Source organism: Eptatretus burgeri, chromosome 13 (genome assembly GCF_056783735.1).
Source record: "Eptatretus burgeri isolate ZD-2024b chromosome 13, Ebu_testis_v1, whole genome shotgun sequence".
Taxonomy (NCBI): domain Eukaryota; kingdom Metazoa; phylum Chordata; class Myxini; order Myxiniformes; family Myxinidae; genus Eptatretus; species Eptatretus burgeri.
In genome coordinates, this window is record NC_140973.1 from 22,272,345 (window position 1) to 22,295,137 (window position 22,793).

The 22,793-nt window shown below is 49.6% G+C and overlaps 1 protein-coding gene across 3 annotated transcripts in view; it reads left to right on the plus strand.

The window, feature by feature from the left end:
• Nucleotides 1-22,793, plus strand: part of LOC147014053 (insulin-like growth factor 2 mRNA-binding protein 1) — a 133,431-nt gene that overhangs the window by 28,547 nt on the left and 82,091 nt on the right. The gene's annotated exons all lie outside the window — the stretch shown is intronic.

Below are 22,793 nucleotides of genomic sequence, written 5' to 3' on the forward strand. Positions count from 1 at the left end.
TCGGTTATTCTGATAGAACGGAACGGGTCGCTAAGTGGCCCGTGTCCGAAGTCGACCTGCGGCGAGGTGCGATCGCCCGGTCTACCCTCCGCGTGGGTACTTAGGTAGTTCGAATTTGGCGAGCAACCCTATCCCACGCGGGGCTGATTGGCTCGATCGCGGTGAGACCGAAGGTCCACCCGTGACTGGTTCCCGGCGTTAGTCCGAGAGGGTCACGACTGATTGTCCGTCCGGTGGGCGACGTGCCGCGATTCGAGTTACGTGGCCGTTCGCACGCCGGCGGGCGCGAAGACCGCAACACTGGTGTTAGAAGTGGGACGGCGGGCTCTCCTGTCTCCGGCTAAATTTACGGGAATCGGTCCAGGGGTGAGAGAAGCGACCCCCGATTCCCTCCAAATTACGAGCGAGCAAATTAACCCTTCACGAGAAGCAAGATGGCGTCTCAAGGCGAGCGGGAGCCGGGGGTATTAGAAATGGATGTAGAATGTGTAGGATCCATGGTCCAGGATGGAATCCCCGTGCAGGAAATGTTGATTGTGCAGGAACACGGACTCGCCCAACTGAACCCAGGGCCCGAGGTGGGTGCGGCAGCGGCCGCGGTGTATGACACCTCCCCCCCCCTCTCCACCAAAACCCTTGCTGAAACGGCTCAGCTGAGTGCACCCGACGTGGCCCAGCTATGCGCCATGCTGGCGGCAATGACAAATGAAATAAAAAACGAAATGAAAGGCATGAACGAAAAGATGGATGCGAATACACAAAAAATGGATGAAAAGATGGATACAAATACAAATGAAGTGAAAACGACGATGGATGCGAATACACAGCAAATGAGGGAAGAGATGAAAGAGCTGCGGGGTGAGACGCAGAACATGGGCCGATGCCTGCAGGCGGGCATGAAGGCCGTGACCAGGGAGCTGGGAATGGCGACTCCACGTGTGGGAGCAAACGAGCTGGGTGGGGGTGCAACGGCTGACAGGCCCGCGGTGGAGGCGGGTGAAAAAATAATTCGTGGAGCGTGTTGGGCGAGGGTCGTGACGATGACCGAAAGGGAAAAATTAAATGGGGAGACCAAAACGTGTGAGACGAGACACGAGGTGACGACAACGGAAATAATAGTTGAGACAAGGGAGGTAAAGGGTGAAGAGGTGACCGAGTTGGCAGAGACACGGGAGATGGGAACGATAGAGGGAAGACTACACGATGAAGACGGGGCAAGTGACGCGCACGCACACACGGAGGTAGTGGAGGACAATGGGGGTGAGCTCGCGGAGCGTGTAGAGACCCAGTGCGAGCACCTGGATGGCCCCCTCCAGGAACGAGGGGAGGGAGTATGCCCCCTTGAGGCGAGTCACGACCAGGTGAGTTCGGTCGTGCTTCGCGAGGTTGAGGGGACGGGTGCTGTGGACGGGTGCACGGAGAGCTTGGGGGGTGTAGAGGCCCCGGAGACCCTTGTGGGGACACGAATCCCCAGTATGGTTGTCCCTGTGTGTGTGGTGCAAGGTGTGAGTGCGGCACCGTGTGTGGAAGCGACCCCGTGTGTGAGTGGTGTGGTGGCGATGGTGCCAGAGTGCGTGCTTCCCAGCACGCCGGGTGTGGATGGGGCACCGTGTGTGAGTGAGGCCGTGTGTGTGAGTGAAACGGCCAGTATGAGTGAGGCACCACGTGTGAGTGGTGTGGTGGCGATGGTGCCGGAGTGCGTGCTTCCCAGCACGCCGTGTGTGGATGAGGCACAGCGGTTGAGTGCCCCCGCGTGTGTGAGTAGTATGGTTTGTGTGAGTAGTGAGGCACGCGTGAGTGAACGGCCGTGTGCAAGGTCGCTGTCTGCAAGGGAGACCGTGTGTGTGAGAGAGCGGTATGTGAGGGAGATGTCGGTTGGCATGCGGGAGCACGCAGCCGCGTCTCCCGGGGTGAGTTTAATGGTGTGGACTGTGTGCGTCGTGACACGCAGGTATGCGTGTGTGGAATGGCGACGGAGACGGCGACAGAGGAGAGAAAGCCGAGTAGCGGCTGCAGCTGTTTCGGAGACCGTGCCGGGTTCACCCAGCAGTGAGCACGCGGTTCATGCTGTGCAACGCACGAGACCGCCACGTGCTCGCTTGCGAGAGTGAAGTCCCGGTCCGGAAACGCACGCGGTGGATTTGCCGATCCCGCGGACGGACAAAGTTAGGCAGGTGAATGGATTTGGACCGGACGGGTTCTCCACGCGATCGTGTGTGTTAAGCTCCAACGGGCAAAGCACATGTGTTCGCGTGGGGAACCCCTCGAGACGTGTGGCTTGTGTTTTTTTTTTTATATGCGCACGGTGACGTCATGGCTGCACGTGTGGTTGGAATCCGGCAGGAGGGGTATCTCTGCCGGATGGTAGCGTCCAAGGAGGGACGAGGAACACGTGCAGCTGCATGACGTCACGGGCAGGTGCAAAGTGTGCGAGCTCTGAGTTGCCGCGCAGGTGCTGCGCATGAAAAAAAAGGAAAAGCAAGCCTCACTTTCGGGTGTACAGGATTCCTGGGCAAGGGGTGAAAGACCCCCTTACCTGGGCACAGGATGGAAACTAGTTAGGGGGAAGGGTTAGCTTAGCTAGACCGACTCCATGGGGCAGGGGTAAGTCCTCATGGAGTCCGTGGAAAGGATTAGTTAGAGGGATTGTAGCCAGATTTAGGTTGGGAAATAAAATGAATTTTTGAGTTTGGAGACATGGACAGACTTGTGGATGTGTAGAGGGGACGTAGCTTAGCTACGTAGTGTTAAAAGGAACGTGCTATAGTTTAAGGGACGACGTGGGAGCACGAGTTAGTTAGGGGATGTAGTTAGGAGGATGGCAGAGTTCAGCGGTGTGTGTGTTGAAGAGTTGGTGAGTTGTGAGGCATATACATGTTGAGTGAGTGAGGCCAGCGAGTCTGTGTGTATGGAGTGAATGGGGAATGCATGGTGCGATGAGTGATTGGGGGGAGGAGTGACTCCCGCCCAAGGGACCCCGGGGTCGGTATAAAGTGAGTTAGGGGGTTAGTCAAATTGAAAAATGGAGGTTGTTTTGTTGTTGGTGGGAAAGTAGGCTCGAGACCCATTTGGAGGGGTGCAGGAGCCCTGTTGACGGGCTTGGGAGCGTGGCTGCGGAAGGTGAGTATCGCTGAGTGGGTACCCCGGGCACCAGGCTAGTCGGCCGCTGGGCTGCGGCCCATGGGGGGCCGGGACAGAGTAGTGGGCACGGGTGCGCCTGCTTGGTGCGGGGGCCCGGGCGCCATTAGCCGCGTGGGCAGTGTTGTGGGCACGGGTGACCCTCGGAAAGGGGCCCGGGAGGCCGGCCTGCCACGTGTGCGTTTCAGGGGAGGTGCCATGGGGGGCACTCCCGGGTGTTAGGGAGCTGGTAGGCTCGGAGGCAGTGTAGTGCCCGGGGTGCCATAGCGGGAGATTCGGCAGAGGGTCGTGCCTGCCAAAGGGAGCCACGTGTCCCAGCCAGGAGACCGTGTGAGGGCACGGAGAGAAAATTGGGGGGTGAGGCCCGAAATTGTGAGGACACCAACACAGGCGACGGGAATCTGGGTTGTTAGAACCAATAGTTTAAGCGAGAGGCGCTTGTTGAAAGCCCCGGGGTAGTTTAACGGTTAAATGGTTAGGGTAGATTAGGAGATGTACCCCTCCGCACCATCCATCCCCTCGCTCTCGTTGTGGGCCGCTGGACCCACTTTGGGTTAGATCGCCGAACTCTGGGGAGGCCATTCTGAGGCTTCGTTGGGCCTCGACACAGGACGCTAGCTCTCCCTTATTCCCCTCCGGGAAGGGAACGTAGGGGTTGGGAGTAGGCTAGGTGACAGGATAGGTTAGCCGAACAAAGACGATAAAGGGGGTTAGGGGACGATTTATAGTGGGGAAGTAGAAGTAAAAATAAAAACAATAAAAAAATAAGTTGGGGCTAAATTGGGGTTTGACAAATTAAGGGAGTGGGTATGTACAGTGACAGGCAAAGGCGATAGGTTGGGAGGGAGACAGGTAGGTAGGTCCGAGCCCGCCTTCCAAGTGGCCAGCACCACCGCACTCCCTCCACCAACCTCCACTGAACGGCAAAGGCTGGCCAACTTCATCGGCTGGCCGTGTTTTGCTTCAAGGCGGAGGCCGGCCAACTTCATCGGCAGCTGTGTGCTGCAAGGCCTGTGCCGGCCAGTTCATCTGCTGGCTGTTTTTCTTCAAGGCCTGTGCCGGCCAGTTCATCTGCCGGCTGTGTTTGCCTGCAGCGGCCTTCTTCTGCGGGCTGTGTTTGCCTGCTACCTTTGCCATGCCATGCCCACTGCCCACGTTCACCAGCCCCGTTCAATTTTTGCTTTGCCCCCTGTTCATTCCCATGTGCGCCAGGCTCCGCTAGGCAACAGTTTGCAAGCTGCACGAACTGCCCTCTTGGCAGCTACAACACGGGCCTGCAGCGGCGGACCGTGCCCCGTGCTTGCGCTCATGCCGCCATTCGATGTGCTCATTGCGGCAGCCACTTGAGCTGGCACGGGAGACTGCGTTTGTGCAGCCTAAGCACCGTTGTGGTTCACTGAGTTCAGTTCAAAAGGGAAGGCCTTGGACTGCGTGTGAGCAGCCAGCCACGTTCCCTGTCACCTGCATTGTTTGAGCCAGAGACTGCATGTGGGCAGCCTGGCTCCTGCTAACTGCTTTCTTTGCAGAGTTCAATGATCCTGGGCCATGGTTTAGTGTAAAATTTGTAAGTTAAGGTTAAGATGTACTGTAAATATGAGTGCGCCCCCCGGCATGTCTGTCTTAGCGCCGGCAATTTTATTTAAGTCGTCCGTGTGAGTGAGTTTGTTTAGATAGTTACGCAGCCCTCAGGTTATTTATTTTGGGGACACGAATACCATGAATGTCGCACTCAGGGATCCGTAGGTAAAATGTACTAGGGGAAAACTACACATGATGGCACACGAAAATTTGACGACTCGGGACGAGTCTGTAAAAAGGGAAGGGGGTAGTGTTGTGGTTACCAGATTCGCAAACCACCATTCAGGTCCCTTAGGTGAGGTATCTCGGTAAGTGCATGTGTAGTTAGGCCCAAACCCGTTGTCTAGTGGGAATACATGTCATTTATACGTGCTGCGACTCTTCAGGATAGCCGTTTTTCTTTTACTATCTTTATTTTGGACCAATCGCCACCATCACAACCACAACATCAACCACCGACCACAACCACCGTTTCACCACAACCGCCACGACCTTTACCGTCACAACTTCGCCACCATCGCATCGCCGGCTCCTCGCGCCACTCATGGGCACCGATGCTGGACTCGTGTAGGGCGCACGTTGAACAGCGTGTACAAAATCACGGATTTTCTGCTTCAAGAACGGATCCAAAACGACACACGCCCACTTTTTGCCGTCCAATCGGTGAGCGAGGGGCGAATTGGCCCCGCCCCCAGGGCGATCGATATATGCAAATTTGTGGATCAAAAAGCCTTCACGCCCACTTTTTGTCGGGCCAATGGGGAGCGAGTTGAAAGGTCAAAGGGAGGGGGTCAAAGGCGAAGTTACGGGGGGATAAAAGGACGGTGTTCGTCAGTCAAAGGAGTAGTAAGAAGTCGGAACGAGGAAGAAGGGGGTAGTAAGAAGTCGGAACGAGGAAGAAAGGGGTAGTAAAAAGTCGGAACGAGGAAGAAGGGAGTCGTAAAGGTCGGAACGAGGCGAAGGAGAGTCGGAACGGAGGGGACGAGCTGTGGAGAGGCGGCGAGTCGGACGAAGGGTGCTCGCGTCGTGCAAGGAGCTGCGCGCCCGAGGGAGGCCGGCAGCGCGACCTGGCCGAGGTGGAGACGCTCGTCGCAGATAATAAAGATCCTCTATACCCCGAGCATCAGCAACCCCTCCTGTTCCCCCCGCGCTGAGATAGTGCGACCAAGGGGGCCCTGCCGTTCCCACCCCCTGCCAGGCACTGTCCACGAGGCCCGCGGGTTGCGGGGCCATCGCCGCTCCGCGTCTCATCACCAGACGGGTAGGCCCGACCTGGTCTCGGCCCCAGGCCTACCTCATTCTTGAGGGTATTTCTTTCCTTGGTTTTGGGTATGTGTTGTCGGCGCCTGTGAAGTAGAATTGTATAAGTGTTGCCGTGTGCTCGGTAGTCGGAATTAGCTCTGCACTGTGTTTTCACTTTTATGTTTGCTTTTTGTGTAAATAGAATTGTGTTTTCTTTTTTGTGTGCATTTGGTGGAATTGTATTTGTGTGCTTCCCGTGTGCCGAGAATAAATGTGCTTTATTGTTGAACTGTTTCCCCGCTCGCTCGTCTTTTCCCCCATTGAATCCCCATCTTGCTTCACGTAGAGGGTTGGTAGTGGGCTGAATACGCCCGATAATTAATCGAACCGTCGAGGTCGACGATAACACCGCTCGGTTATTCTGATAGAACGGAACGGCCGTCCAAGTGGCCCGTGTCCGAAGTCGACCTGCGGCGAGGTGCGATCGCCCGGTCTACCCTCCGCGTGGGTACTTAGGTAGTTCGAATTTGGCGAGCAACCCTATCCCACGCGGGGGCTGATTGGCTCGATCGCGGTGAGACCGAAAGGTCCACCCGTGACTGGTTCCCGGCGTTAGTCCGAGAGGGTCACGACTGGATTGTCCGTCCGGTGGGCGACGTGCCGCGATTCGAGTTACGTGGCCGTTCGCACGCCGGCGGGCGCGAAGACCGCAACAATATATATACACATACATACAGGTGGGGAGAACAAGTATTTGATACACTGCCGATTTTGCAGGTTTTCCCACTTACAAAGCATGTCGAGGTCTGTAATTTTTATCAGAGGTACACTTCAACTGTGAAAGACGGAATCTAAAACAAAAAATCCTGAAAATCACATTGTATGATTTTTAAATAATTATTTTGCATTTTATTGCATGAAATGAGTATTTGATACATCAGAAAAACAGAACTTAATATTTGGAACAGAAACCTTTGTTTGCAATTCCAGAGATCAGACGTTTGCTTATTCTTAACCAGGTTTGCACAGACTGCAGCAGGGATTTTGGCCCACTCCTCCATACAGATCTTCTCCAGATCCTTCAGGTTCCGGGGCTGTCGCTGGGCAACACAGACTTTCAGCTCCCTCCAAAGATTTTCTATTGGGTTCAGGTCTGGAGACTGGGAAGGCCACTCCAGGACCTTGAGATGCTTCTTACGGAGCCACTCCTTAGTTGCCCTGGCTATGTTTCGGGTCATTGTCATGCTGGAAAACCCAGCCACGCCCCATCTTCCATGCTCTTGTTGAGGGAAGGAGGTTGTTGGCCAAGATCTCGCGATACATGGCCCCATCCATCCTCCCCTCAATACGGTGCCGTCGTCCTGTCCCCTTTGCAGAAAAGCATCCCCAAAGAATGATGTTTCCACCTCCATGCTTCACGGTCGGGATGGTGTTCTTGGGGTTGTACTCATCCTTCTTCTTCCTCCAAACACGGCGAGTGGAGTTTAAACCAAAAAGCTCTATTTTGGTCTCATCAGACCACATGACCTTCTCCCATTCCTCCTCTGGATCATCCAGATGGTCATTGGCAAACTTCAGACGGGCCTGGACATGCGCTGGCTTGAGCAGAGGGACCTTGCGTGCGCTGCATGATTTTAATCCATGACAGCGTAGTGTTTTACTTATGGTTTTCTTTGATTCTGTGGTCGCAGCTCTCTTCAGGTCATTGACCAGGTCCTGCCATGTAGTTCTGGGCTGATCCCTCACCTTTCTCATGATCATTGAGGCTCCACGAGGTGAGATCTTGCATGGAGCCCCAGACCGAGGGAGATTGACTGTTATCTTGAACTTCTTCCATTTTCTAATAATTGCACCAACAGTTGTTGCCTTCTCACCAAGCTGCTTACTATTGTCCTGTAGCCCATCCCAGCCTTGTGCAAGTCTACAATTTTGTCCCTGATGTCGTAAGACAGCTCTCTGGTCTTGCCCATTGTGGAGAGGTTGGAGTCTGATTGATTGAGTGTGGACAGCTGTCTTTTATGCAGATAACGAGTTCAAACAGGTGCAGTTAATACAGGTAATGAGTGGAAAATGGGAGGGCTTCTTAAATACAAAACTAACAGGTCTGTGAGAGCCGGAATTTTTACTGGTTGGTAGGTGATCAAATACTTATTTCATGCAATAAAATGCAAATTAATTATTTAAAAATCATACAATGTGATTTTCAGGATATTTGTTTTAGATTCCGTCTTTCACAGTTGAAGTGTACCTATGATAAAAATTACAGACCTCTTCATGCTTTGTAAGTGGATAGCCTGATGTTGGCGCAGTGGTTAGGGCAGCGGCTTGGGATCCAAGAGGTCCTGAGTTCAAGCCCCGTTGGGCCACTGAATTAATACACCAGGGGGTTGACTCAGCCTGTCATCCTTCCGAGGTCGGCGAAATGAGTACCAGTATACTGGGCCGGTGTATACCCCGGTTAAAATAGGTGTACCTTATCCCTGTGTCATAAGAGGCGACCAGGGTTGCGTCAGGAAGGGCATCCGGCGTAAAACATGTGCCAAATCACTATGCAGATCATACGGATGATCCGCTGTGGCGACCCCTAACGGGAGCAGCCGAAAGAAGAAGAAGAAGAAGAAGACATGCTTTGTAAGTGGGAAAACCTGCAAAATCGGCAGTGTATCAAATACTTGTTCCCCCCCCCCCCACTGTGTGTGTGTGTGTGTGTGTGTGTGTGTGTGTGTGTGTGTGTGTGTGTGTGTGTGTGTGTGTGTGTGTGTGTGTGTGTGTGTGTATATATATATATATATTGTTGCAGGCTGGGTATCGGCCACGAGCACGACCGCGAGATGGAGCTGCAGAGTCGACTCCACCGAACACCCGGAATTTATACGTCGTCACCCCAGACAACTCCGGAGCCGACGGGTCCCTTATCAGACCGAAGATCGCCAATAGGTCGACCACGTGGGGTTGGGTCGATTGCCAATTTCAATTTACCTAAATACCCACGTTGTCCAAACTACCGGGGAAATTCACCCTCGACGGCAATCGTACGAGTCGAGCCATTAGCGTGCCCGACCCGTGCGTAACCCGAGCGGATGGTTGCCGAAGTTCCGTCGGTCCGAATGTACATTTACAGTGGCAACAGCCTTTATAATTCACCAACACGTGTCACGCTAAGCCAATGGAAGAAACACAGCAACGAACTGATGCATTTAACAAATGTATTTATTTATAATGGGGCAGGGGGGCACGCAAGAAGGCAGAGTTAACCGAATACTGAAGGAATAGAAATTTATGTACAAGCACTTATGCAGTTTTACTTCATAGATTGGTGCCACACACACACACACACACACACACACACACACACACACACACACACACACACACACACACACACACACACACACACACACACACACACACACACGTACACCCAATAACCGGTGGCCACAGCCTTTATTGAGGCCTCCAGCTCGGAGAGAAAGGCGAGCTGAAGACCAGAGCCTGCCTCGGACCTGTCTGCCTCGTGCGGGTACGTTGAGCTGGCGGGTGGCGGGACTCGAACCTTTCGCTTGTGAGGCGAACGTGATCTCCACTCATATCAGGCAAACGTGATTACTACTCGTGTCAGGCGAACGTGATCTCCACTCGTGTCAGGCGAACGTGATCTCCACTCGTGTCAGGCGAACGTGATCTCCACTCGTGTCAGGCGAACGTGATCTCCACTCGTGTCAGGCGAACGTGATCTCCACTCGTGTCAGGCGAACGTGATCTCCACTCGTGTCAGGCGAACGTGATCTCCACTCGTGTCAGGCGAACGTGATCTCTACTCGTGTCAGGCGAACGTGATCTCCACTCGTGTCAGGCGAACGTGATCTCCACTCGTGTCAGGCGAACGTGATCTCCACTCATGTCAGGCGAACGTGATCTCCACTCGTGTCAGGCGAACGTGATCTCCACTCGTGTCAGGCGAACGTGATCTCCACTCGTGTCAGGCGAACGTGATCTCTACTCGTGTCAGGCGAACGTGATCTCCACTCGTGTCAGGCGAACGTGATCTCCACTCGTGTCAGGCGAACGTGATCTCCACTCGTGTCAGGCGAACGTGATCTCCACTCGTGTCAGGCGAACGTGAGCACCACTCGTGTCCCTAGTTTCTCTCTCCTTGTTCACTGACAGAGACGCAGCGCGCAACCGACTTGCAGTTCTTGTCGAGGAAGGATCTCTCAAGCTCTCCTTCTGGTCCGATCGCACCACACCCTTATTCACCCTGTCCTGGGGGGGGGGGGCGCCTCCGCCCTCCCCGCTCTCCCTCACTGGACGGTTTTGGCGCGCAGAATCGCTCGTCGCCCTGTCACTGGCCAAAACGAGCGGCAAGTCCGTTGATTGGCCCCGGTGGCGTGGTGACGTCACGCGGACTGCCTGTCTCACCATCGCGGGGTCTAATTGGCTGAGCAGCGGCCACCTCACTCGAAGCACACTGATTGGTTGAGGGCCGCCGTGAGGCTCCTCCTTGAACTCTGCCCACCATGGCGTCGGTGTGAGCGAGGTGAAGGTGAGGGTGATGCTGGCGTTGTAGTTTTGAGGATTTAAAAATAAAAGAAAACCCTGACTATCAAAGTAACTCACAGCGCATGCACATTTATTCACCCATTAAACAAGGGACGGGGACCCAAACTAGAAACATACTTACCGATATAACTGTTCTATAGGACCTGTATGTGGAGTGCTCATGGCTTCCAGATTCGCAACAATATATATATATATATATATATATATATATATATATATATATATATATATATATATATATATATATACATATGTATTGTTGCGAGGGGCGAGGCTGCAGAAGAGACGGTAGAAGACAAAGACCACCGACCAGCCTGCGGTGAGAGAGAGTCAGAGGCCCAAAGACTCGGCCTCATTGCAGGAGATGCCAGTGATCCAAAATGCCTTGGTTTTCACAGCATGAAGCCGAGAAAGGTGGGAGGCAGGAGCATCAGCCCAGAGGGGAGAGCAGTACTCCATCAGGCCACGGACAAAAGCTTTGTAAGTGGTCAGGAGCTCAGGTGAGCTGAGGAAGGACTTTGCACGATGGAGGATTCTCAGTCGGCGACTGGCTTTGGAGGTGAGGTTTGAAATGTGGCTTTCCCAGTAAAGGTCATGGCAGAGAGCGAGACCCAGATGCTTGAAAGAAAGGACTTCTTCCGGAGGATTGTTGAGGAAGTGGATGGGGGGGGGGGTTCGAAATGGTCCTTTCGGAGAGACATAGTGAGTGTGAGATTTGTCCAGATTGAAAGACATGTTCCACGTGTTGGACCAGTTTGTGATTTTACCCAGATCTGCAGTGAGCAAAGAAGCTGCTGCTTGCCGTTCTGAGGGATGACCAATGGTACGGCAGAGGGTGGAGTCATCAGCAAAGAGATATAGAGGATTTTCCAGAGTCGGAGAAATCATTGATGAAAAGCAGAAAAATAACAGGACCCAGAACGCTACCTTGAGGAACTCCAGCCTGGACAGGAAGAGGGGATGAAAGAACTCCATTTAGAGCCACACGTTGACTGCGACAGGAGAGGAAGTCTGCAAGCCATGAGTGAAGATGGCCTTGGATACCATAAGAAGAGAGTTTGGTGAGCAGGACAGGGTGCCAGACCGTGTCAAAAGCGCGTGATATGAGCAGGGATACGGCTCGGATTTCATGTCTGGCATTGAGGACCTCCATCCATTGTTTGGAGAGCAGAAGCAGCATATCCAGGGTAGAGTGACCTGGTCTGGAACAAATTGATGATCAGAAATCAAGCCATTGGAGAAGAGGAAGGATTTAATGTCTGAAGCGATGATGGATTCCATAACCTTGCTGATGATTGGGAGAAGGCTGATTGGTCTGTAGTTGCAGGGATCTGTTTTTGCACCTTTTTATGCAGGGCAGTAATGTTTGTTGATTTCCAAGCAGATGGCAGATGACCTTGAGCAAATGAGAGGGTGAATTAAACAGAGAGAGGGTGAGCAAGAGCAGAAGAGCAGGTTTTTCGGACATGTGGGCTGATGCCGTCTGGACCGGTTGCAGAATCTGAGTCGAGGTTTAACAGCAAGCTCTCCACCTTGTCAGGAGAAAAGGACACAGAGTCCAGGGACAGTTGGGTGTGACTGGGTAAGGTGGGTGGAGAAAGCGATGGGTTTTGGACACAAGATTTAGCTGCAAACACCGAGTTTAGGCATTCAGCCTTTTCACATGCGGCATCAACAGTGCGGCCATTTGAGGTAAGGGAGGGGATGGAGGGGGAATATACATCAGAAACAGATTTGATTGGATGCCACCAGGATTTTGAGGAGGGAGAGAGGATTGAAATTTCAGACTTGAGCTTAGAAAGATGTTCTTTGGATTTTGAGGAGGGAGAGAGGATTGAAAGTTCAGACTTGAGCTTAGAAAGATGTTGTTTTCTGGCTTTCCTGAGGGTAGATACACACTTGTTCCGAGCTTTATGGAAGGAACTGAGATTACCCTCAGTTGGATTTGCTTTCCATGAGGCAAAGACAAGTTGTTTCAGGACAACTGCCTTGCCACAAGCTTCAGTGAACCAAGGGCGGGAGGAAGGGTAGGACAACTGAAGACGAGAGGGAATAAATCTGTGCATGAGGGAGAGCAAGTTTCTTTGAAAGAATTCCCAGGATGAGTTGATGTTGGAAAAAGTAGCGATAGGAGACCAGTCTATAGTGTTGCGAATTCTGGCCCGCCCGGTGTGCGATCGACCGCGTGTAGCCAAAAGCGGCCGCCTCGCCCACCGGAACGGACAATTCAGTCGTGACCCTCCGGGAACTACCGCCCGGAGCCAGTCACTGGTGGGGGTTTAACCTCACCACAACTCAGTCCGCATTCTACCCGCGTGAAATAGGGTCTGATCGCCGAATGGTCGATTTACCTAAGTACTTGCGCGGATAGCGTACTGAGGAGTTGTACCACGCCACAGGTCGACTCTGGACACGAACCGCTTGAGCGGCCTGTTCCGTACTACAGGGATAACCGAGCGGAGTTATCGTCAACCTTGACTGTTCAGATTAGTTACTGGGAACTTACACTCACTACCAATCCCTTACGTAATGCAAGATGGAGAGTCAATAAAAGCAAGGAGACGAAGCAAAGCGGGAAACAGTTCAACAAGTAAGCACTTTATTCACACACACACAGACACAAAGCAAGCACGTATATACAGCCATACAAAATGCAACAAAAACAGATGCAATACGACCGAATAAAAGCTTACACACTGCAACACTTACACAGTTCTACTTATAGGACGGCGCCACCACATGCATTGATACAAAAAGCAAAGGAAAAAGAAAGTCGTGACTTCCCTGCGCGCCGTCGAGTCCCCCTCCCGCGACCTCAGCGTGGTCGCGCCTGGTTCCAATCTCCCTCGCGGCCGGCGAACCCTCTCCGGCACTCCTCGTCCGGACGCATAGGCTCGCGCCCCACAGCCGGCTCTGCCGCATCTCACGTCCCACCTCCCGCGTGGTAGGCCGCTCGCTAAGCCGCGAGCGCAGTACCAAGATAAACAGGAGACTCAGCAATGACGAGCGAAGAAGAGAGAGAAGACAAGAAGAGGGCACGCCCCACCCGTGTCCGCCTTTTATGGAGCTGGGCTCCGCCCTTCGCAGCGCGGGGCTCCTCCCGTCGCTCCGCCCCGTTCTCGGCTCCACCTCCCTTCGAGGCGTTTCGAGAAGCCTCTCGAAATGGGGCGTGTCCTCACTCTGACCGCCTCACGCCGCGCATCCACCAATCGGGAGCGAGCCGCTGCACCCCTCCCCTTCACACCGAGTCTGTTGGGGGGGGATTCAGGCGGAAGCATCAGGCGGGGAAAACCCCACAGGCTCCATAAGTGCTTTTTGTTCTTGCACGCGCATGCACGGTGCTCGTTGAATGGCAAGTGGAGAAGATGTGGAAGCGTAGTTCTGGAAGGTGGCGTCGTGTAGTGAATGGCGTGATCGTGAGATGTTGGTTGTGGCGATGTTAGTTGTTGTATTTGCACCAAATTAATCATAGCCAAAGAAAAATGACTAACTGAAGGATCGCAGCCCGAATGGATCACATAAATTCCCTCTAAACAACGGGTTTGGGCTAACTACACATGGACTTACCGATATATCTCACCTGAGGACTCTTTATGGTGTAATGCGAATTTCCACAACCGTATCAATAGGTTTGATGGCTGCTGGGAGACCCTGCCAGTTGGCTTGAGTGAAATGCCAGACTCGATGGCGGTGAGGTGATTCTCTCATAATAGCCAGAGAGATGTCCACTTTGACAAGGACGTGGTCAGAAGAACCGATTGGTGTGGAGGAAGAACAGCAGATATTGTCAGGGAAATTTGTCAAAATCAGATCCAGAAGAGATGGAGTACCATTGGTTGAGATCTGGGTCGGGAAGTTGACCGATTGAGTCAGTCCCAATGAGTCGCAGAAAGCTTTTGCTGAAGTGCCATGACAGGTGAGAGAGGTACCCACACCTTGCCAACTGGCATTACGACAATTGAAGTCGCCACATATGAGGAAGAGACAGAGAGAGTTTGGATGAAACGATAGAAGTTGGTCCATGTTTTCGGTTAGTGAGGTGTAGATGGAGTCGTCACTGTTCGGTGGACGGTACAGTACACATATAAACATGAGGTGGGAGTGGAGTGGAAGCCGTAGCCAGAGGTATTCCTGGGGGTGTGGGGGAGTGAGGGCAGTGCATGGAGAGTGAGGAATAGAGTCTTTGATGAAGAGAGCAACTCCTCCACCACGACGAGGCTCAGGTCTGTCATACCGGAGGAAGGAGTAACCAGGGAGAGATACTTTGGAGTCAGACACGTCTTTGGGGAGGAAAGTTTCTGTTAGGCAGATTATGTCTGATTTGTCAGTGGCAACCTGTATGGAAAGATCTGAAAGGTTTGAGCGAAGGCCCCGGATATTTGAGGTCCACACTGTTAATGAAGAGGGAGGGGAGGAGGCTTTGGGTGCATGGGGTGGGAGGGGAGGGGGAGGGTAGGAAAAGGGATGAGAGGGGGAGGTCAGAAGGGTTGTTGAAAGAGTGTGGGGGATTGCAGAATAGCTAGGGGAGGGGCTGGATGAGGAGGAGAAAAGGCTCTGTGGTGCTGGGGGAGAAGGGGGACAAGAGAGGGGGAAGAAGGCAGTTGAGGATTTGAGGAGGTGGAGTGAAGAGATGGAGGTGAGAGGGCAGTGGAAGGAGGGAGCTTTGTGGATGAGAGGGGGGGCAACTTTGAGAGGGATGAGTGAGGGGGTGAATGGTGGGAGAAAGGTGAGGGGGGAGTTTTTGAGAGAGGTGAGAGGGAGGTTTGGAGGGAGAAGAGTGGGATGGTTGCTTTGAGAGTGAGGGGTAAGAGGGGTGAGTTGGCACTGAAATTGGAAAAAAAGAATGGTTGATGGAAAGCGAACATTCATAGCGAACTGGGTTTTTTTTTTTTAAGTTTTAGGTCAGAGATGCGATTAAACACGTTTCTTGATGGATGCAATAAAGGGGAATTCAGAGAATGGACAGAAGAAACGCTGTAACAGTTGGATTTTTTAAGCAAGGTATGAAGGAGAGGTCGAATTGAGAGCAGTCTGTTTAAATAGTGGAAGAGTAGTGCATTATGATGCAGTAAAGAGTACCACATGTGTGAAAGAGGAAGATGGAGCATTTTTGAGATCGTTTTTATTATTATCATTATTATTGTTTGAGAGAGTTTTCATCAGATTAGGTCATGGAAGTGTTGCAGAAAAAAATTTGAGGTGAATGGTGAAATTGGATCGATAAACACAGGGGGTCTCAACAGATCACATGGTTATGGGAGAAGCACTTGGCTCTGGGAAGTGTATCGTCAAAAATGAAATTATTTATTTTAAATAAGGATTGCATAACATTTGGAAAAGGGAAGGTTGAAGTAAAATTGTGGAAGTGTGTGCTGAATTTGGATGCTAAACGCAGTGTGAAGCTGCTGCGTCGATGAAAAGTACCAGGAAGAGTCGAGAGAGACTTGTGGTTGCAGGAGGTGTAGAGATCGAAAGGATACAAGGGAAACTATTATTTTTTGATGTATTTTGAAGAACAGGTAAGATTCGGGAATGGAAGGTTGTAGATCGGAAGAAATTGTGAAGGGTAATGGCGAGAGAGGGTCAGCTCAGGAGAATAAAGATGGTGTGCCGGCAGGAGGAAGAAGAAGAGGATGAAGAAGGAGAAGAAGAAGAATCAAGACTTGCGAGTGTGCAAGGAGAAAGGTAAAAAAATTTTGGGGGGGGGGGATTTAAGACAAGAAATAGTGTTTAGTTGGGAGGGATGGGGGAGGTTGGGAAAGTGGGGAAGATAGAAATTGAAGGTAATGGGGAGAAAATACAAATAAACACGATTGTACACCGAGGGGAACGATGGGTAGGCCTCAAGCACTCGCTAAGACAAGGTCGACGAAAACTCACAAAATAGCACGATTTTTGAAACAAAACCGAACCAGGAACACACAGTAACATGCAGGGGAGAAAATAAACAGTTAAAACGGGACAGATAACGACCGGAAAATTAACTTTGAGATCATCAGCAGAGAGCCCTGAAGGAGACCTGCCAACGCTCCAAACCCAGAACCGGAGTTTGTGCATTTCTTGCTGAACACGTGTCGTCTATGTTTTTCAAGAAGACTTCAGATGTTTATGTGGTGTTAGGGACCTTAAGGTTCGAAAGAGTCCATAGGATCTTAGCGGTCTTATGGGTCTTCGTGGTTTTAGGGGTTGAAGGGTTCTAAAGGGTCTAATAGGGTTTTAAATGTATATATAGTGGCGCCGCACAGCTCAAATATTCAAAAGAATTGTGCACTAAGTGACAAAAGCACCAAATTTGGCACACTTGTAGAAAGACATATTATGAAGCGATTTGGATATTTGGCCACCACAGATTTAGCCTTTGAGGGCCGTGGCAGCCATTTTACAAAATGGCGGCCAGGTGACATTAAAATGGCTACCAGAGGAATTAAAATGGCTCGGGCTTCTACATTTGTGGAACAATTTAATCGTTTATGGGGTCTATGGATGCGCCTCACCGAGTACTACAAAGGTATGGGAGCAGATTTTCGAAATTCGAAATTTTGAAGGGGGGAAAACCCTTTTTTGGGGAAATTTTTCAAATCACTGTGGCTTCTACGTTTATACTTTGGTGACAACTATCACTGTGCCTATATATGCGACTAATGAGGCTCTACAAAATAGCAGTTAACGATTTTCGCATTTTTTTAAGGGGGGGAGGGGGGGAGAAAAATAGAAAAATCGCTCTGGGCCCTACTACATTTATGTTTTTTTTTTAAGAAAGTCCGCGCCACCACGTAAAGGGTCACCCAACTGGTTGGCCCCCCACATGACAGCAGGAAGGCCTAACTATAGCTAAGCTGCCCGGGGGGGGGGCGCTACTCCCCCAACTATCGGTTGGACTAAACTAGCTAACCTAACCTAACCCTAACCTATAGTCCAACCTATAGCCCTGCGGGTGACATAATTACATAACAAGCGTAAAATAAATGACAATGAAAAAGCCTGTAAGAATAAACATTCCTGGAAATATATCTTCAAAAACAACTAACTAAAATATGATCTAAAAATGACCAAACATCCACCCACCCCGAAGCTTCTATTAAATTATTAAAAGTTAAATGCATGGTGTATTTACAAAAGAAATACAAATAATTTACTCAAGAAATACAAAATTCCACATAATACATTTCAATGACACATAATGTTACAGTGATATGATGAAAAACTCAAAATTAAAAGTAGAAATGTCTAGTTCTGGGTGCACTCCCCCTCACACTGACACAGAGCAGTACATTCAAGTGCAGCCTTTTTGCACTTGCAACGATTCACACAACCCTTCTTACATTTACATGACAGCAGTTCACGGCAAGTTCATGAACGTGCTTGCATCCCCAGATCCTCCAGTTACGACTATGGTTCGATCCACACCTTCTCCCATGAAACTGGGATGTTGGATCAGTGAGATAGCTGTGCCATGGAAGGAAGACTTCGCTGTTGTTGAACTCGGATTGTGATCTATATTGTCTACTGCAGCAGTAGTAAAAACTTTTCCACGCATCTTGGGCGGGCAGACAACTTGCTCCAAGTGAAACTGCTCGTAGACACAGTTCCCCATCTGCGCTGTGAGCACAAGATGTTCAGCAATAAATAAATAAATAAATAAATAAAGCAATAAATCAATAAAGAGCACAAGTTCAGCAAAAGCTACTCTTGACAGCTCTTTCTCTGGTTCAGTTTCTCCTGGCGCTTCAGAAGATCGGGCCGCTCTGGCACGATTATGTAACCTGACAAGCATTTGGCATGGTACTTAGCTTCCAGGGCCACCATGTCCCCAGCACTGAGTTTGCCAAGTCGGACACTGTCTTCAAGGAGGGTCGCACAGTCCCTCACATGCCTGTCAATTGTGAAGGTTGCTGCCTCATGAAGCCGTTCTGAGCCTGCAGGTTGTTCACAGAAGAAACAGGAGGGGGGCCTTGACTTATCTGTGCTCGATGAGAGGGACCTGGTGCGCTTGCATGCATCAGTATTATGGCTGTCATCAGCAGTTACACGCATTCGCTTTTCGGCTTTCTGTACTTTTGTCCTGTTATATTTCAGTCGACAGGTTTCGTGATAACCAGCACTGTTCGCAACCATAGCTGCTTCAATTCCGTGACCTTCGTCAAGCCGGCGTAACTGAAGCATACGTGGAAGCTCCTTTAGTTCATTGAATCTGATCAGATTTTCGGCCAGAGAACTGTAGCCGCTCCCGACATCTGTTCGCTTGGACTGTGAGGGACGAGTCAGTGTCTCTTTCGTGTCGTCTTGACAGATGATACACAGGTTCCAGTTCGTTGTTGGTGGATGTGACGACGTTGAGACAGGTCGCTCTGGGTCGACCAACTTGAAGCTCTTGGATATGGCTGCTTTTAAGCGACGACCACCATCACCAACCTGCAATGACAAATAAATACATTACAGTCCATGTTTCGACTATACGAGCATATTATACAAAATTTTAATTATTTCCTAAAAAAAGGTTTTTCCCCCACCCCCCCCTTCACAATTTCGAAAATCTGCTCCCATACGTTTGTAGTACTCGGTGAGGCGCATCCATAGACCCCATAAACGATGAAATTGTTCCACAAATGTAGAAGCCCGAGCCATTTTAATTCCTCTGGTAGCCATTTTAATGTCACCTTGCCGCCATTTTGTAAAATGGCTGCCACGGTCCTCAGAGGCTAAATCTTTGGTGGCCAAATATCCAAATCGCTTCATAATATGTCTTTCTACAAGTGTGCCAAATTTGGTGCTTTTATCACTAAATGCACATTAGGTTAGCTATGCTGCCCCACTAATAGGAGTTTAAGGGGTCTAAAGAATGTAAATGTCGAACAGTGTCTGAAGGGTCTAAAATGTTGAGGATCTTAAAGGTCTTCAAAGGTGTAAGGGCGTTCAGCAGTCGAAAGAGTCTAAAGCCCTGTTCTTCATTGCATGGCCCGTGAGCCACTGGTGGGCCCCTGGTGGCCAAAAGTGTAGCCCCTGACGTGCGACCGATAATACACAAATGTGAAAACACCCCATCATAATCCGCCATAAATGTTACCAAATTGATCCAATGGTTACAAACGAGTGTTTCATTGCGAAGTGTAAAAGTAGCATAACTACATCAGTAGATGGCAGTATACAAACAATAAATGTTTGCAGCCCAGTAACCACAATGAAAAAAAAATAAAAGGAGTACGTGGAGGTGGGGCCTAATAGCAGCCATTTTAGAGTCCTGCAGGTGGTGTGGCGGCTCTCACACTGATGCCTTATCGGCAAAAGCGGCCACCTTCTAAAAAATAGTGAAGACCATCGGTCTAAATGTTTAAATGGTACATAATTAATAAGTGTAGTCATGGTGCACCTGACGTTCAAACAGTATACATAATTTTAGAGACATACTCACATGGGTTAGTGGCTGGACATACACTTGCTCCATTATATATAGATTGTTATGTGGAAAGGGGGGGGTCCATAGCAAGATTGTGGTCAGTGTAACATATACCATGTACTTTGAGTAGGTTAGATTGCCATGTAACAGGGACCTGTTAGGCGAAGTTGTATGTTATTTATGTGCACTGTGAGTATTAAGCTTGAAGACAGTCAGGATAAGATTGTATGATGTAAAACCTCCTGCGCAGGTGAGACCAGATGATGAATTGGCCACCGAAATGCATGGGAAAGCACCATGTGCTTTCCAAAGGACCATCTCAAAATGTCGGCATTTGTGTACGTAGGCCATGGTAGCAAGGTGTGTTGTAGCAGCCCGGAAGGGGTAGAAAACTTTTTATGGCATGCCCGACGTTGTGTGACGGCGAGAGCAAGGTGCCCGCCTACATTAGTGGGTGGCCAATAGCTGGATTGGGGACATGGATTGGGCGGCCAATAGACAAATACACCTCCAAGGGACATGAGGAAAATTAGTGAAGACCCATCCTTTTGGAATCGTCGAGGGGAAGAGGCTCAGAGCGAACATACCATTTTAACAGCACGGTATGGTACTATATATATGCTTTCTTCGTCTTCTTCTTTGTATTTGCTTTTTTATTCTTCTTCAGCAAGTGTCAAACAAAACAGATGGAAACGAAGGAATTTTTTTTCCAAATAAATCGATTATCGGGTTCGCAACTATTTCAAGCAAGTAAATTGATGATTACCTTCCCATCGGTGGCATTTTTATTATTGCAGGACAGCAGGAACCCTTTATAATAAAGCTTGACAGAAGCAGTCGGCTCCTTTTAGATATAGACTTGCAGGGGTACCCGACGTTGCCAGGCAACGCCGGGTACCTCCTCCCATCCCTTCCCCTCCCTCTTCCATCTCTCCCCCCTCTCCCTCTTCCCACAAAGGAATTTTTGCAGTGTTTTTCACCATGTTTGGGGAAAAATAAAGAATTAAATAAAACCTGCTTTCGATTCCGACCAATCTATAACTTGCCATGTGTCATGTCGAAATCTGGCCCCTGCGGGATTAATTCATCGATTTATGGCTGAAAGAAGTCATGGTCTTGACTCGAGATGTTTATCCTCGTCACCATGTAATGAATCTGGGTGTGTTCAGTTTCCAAGTTTCTTGTCGGAGGAAGAGATTGGGACCATACTCTGTGCAGAGCGTTGGTGCTGCTTTAGCAATCTCCTTGGCTAATGGGCACAATCCTGGACGGGTCGCCACTCCGACACAGTATACCAGCATGCTGGCACTCATTTTGCCGACCTCGGAAGCATGATAGGCTGAGGTAACCCCACCTGGTATTAATTCAATAGCTGAGCGGGATTTGAACTCAGGACCCTAGGATCCAACGCCCGCCACCCTAACCATTAGGCCAACACCCGGCATAAGTTTCTTGTGGAGCACTCGCCAAGTAGCTTAAGCACTCAAGTAAGTACTCCATTCAAAATCGTTAATAAGGAAGGGGTGGTTTAGCAAGTGCAAGCTAGCTGCTTGGTAACTGAACACACCCTTGGACATCTACAGTGTGAGTCACAAGTATCAGGATTCGATTTTCGCTGCTTTTACAAGATTTGTTTACACCATCTACCAGGGTGAGCCATCAGCCACAGGAGTTATAAAATATTACAGTAATACAACAATTACAATACCTCCTTAGACATCGAGTGCATCTGACTGACGTCTGCCATTGTCATGGCACAATATAATTTTTCTCCACCTGCGGTGTGAAAACCAATGCAAAATACCATGCGTTATAGTGCTAAATGTTTCCTGAATATGTTGTTTCAGTTTATTAACAGGCACCATGCGATGTTCTGCAACCTTAGCTTTGACGTACCTCCACAGAGCATTGTCACAAGTGGTCAGGTCAGGACTGTGTGCTGGCCACAGACGTGTTGGCGAAGACCTGCCAATCCAATGGTTGGGAAAAATTTGATTGAGGTAATTTTGTACCACACATGCATGATGCGCAGGTGTCCCATCCTGCTGGGAATATATCTCATGGGTTGATCCACGTCGTTCAATTTCAGGTGTGCAGTAATTCTCCAACAGCTAAAACCGTGTCCTGGGACTTATGACTCACCTTGTACAGTACAAAACACCTGAGTACAACCAAAACACTGAAAAAAAGAGTTTTTTTTTTAAATCAAAGACTTCAAATATTAATCAATCATGAGTATTTTTGTTGTCTTGAAAACGTACCTAATTCAGTTTTGAATGCTTTTGCTTTAATTTTTAAAATGTACATGCACTCAGAGGTGATGTCGAGTATATGAAAGTGGACGTGTACATTTCATATAACTTTAAAGTTTACATATATATATATATATTAAATAAATATCTCTCGGGAATTTCCTCGGTGACCTCCCAACTAATTACGGACGCATTTCACTCGACCAAGCCAATTTTCTCGAACGTTTGTTGATTTACTTCATATAATATGTGAATTAGACATCCATCAGTTTGTTTATAAGCCTTGAAAAGTTGAGCAAAAACTACAGAGGCCAATGAATCCTCAGAGCTATGCAGAGCAAAAAAGATGGCAGCAATTTCTGGGTGGCTGATGGGAAAGGTGTAACCTGGCTAATGGGCAATGCTTGTGACACTGGGGGAGAAAGTGGAAGGCATGGCCTGTATAATTGGTGGTTATGACCCACAGACACAAACTCAGCTATATATATATAGATATATATATGTATATGGATATATGTATATATATATATATATATATATATATATATATATATATATATATATATATATATATATATATATATATATACATATATATATATATATATATATATATATATATGTATATA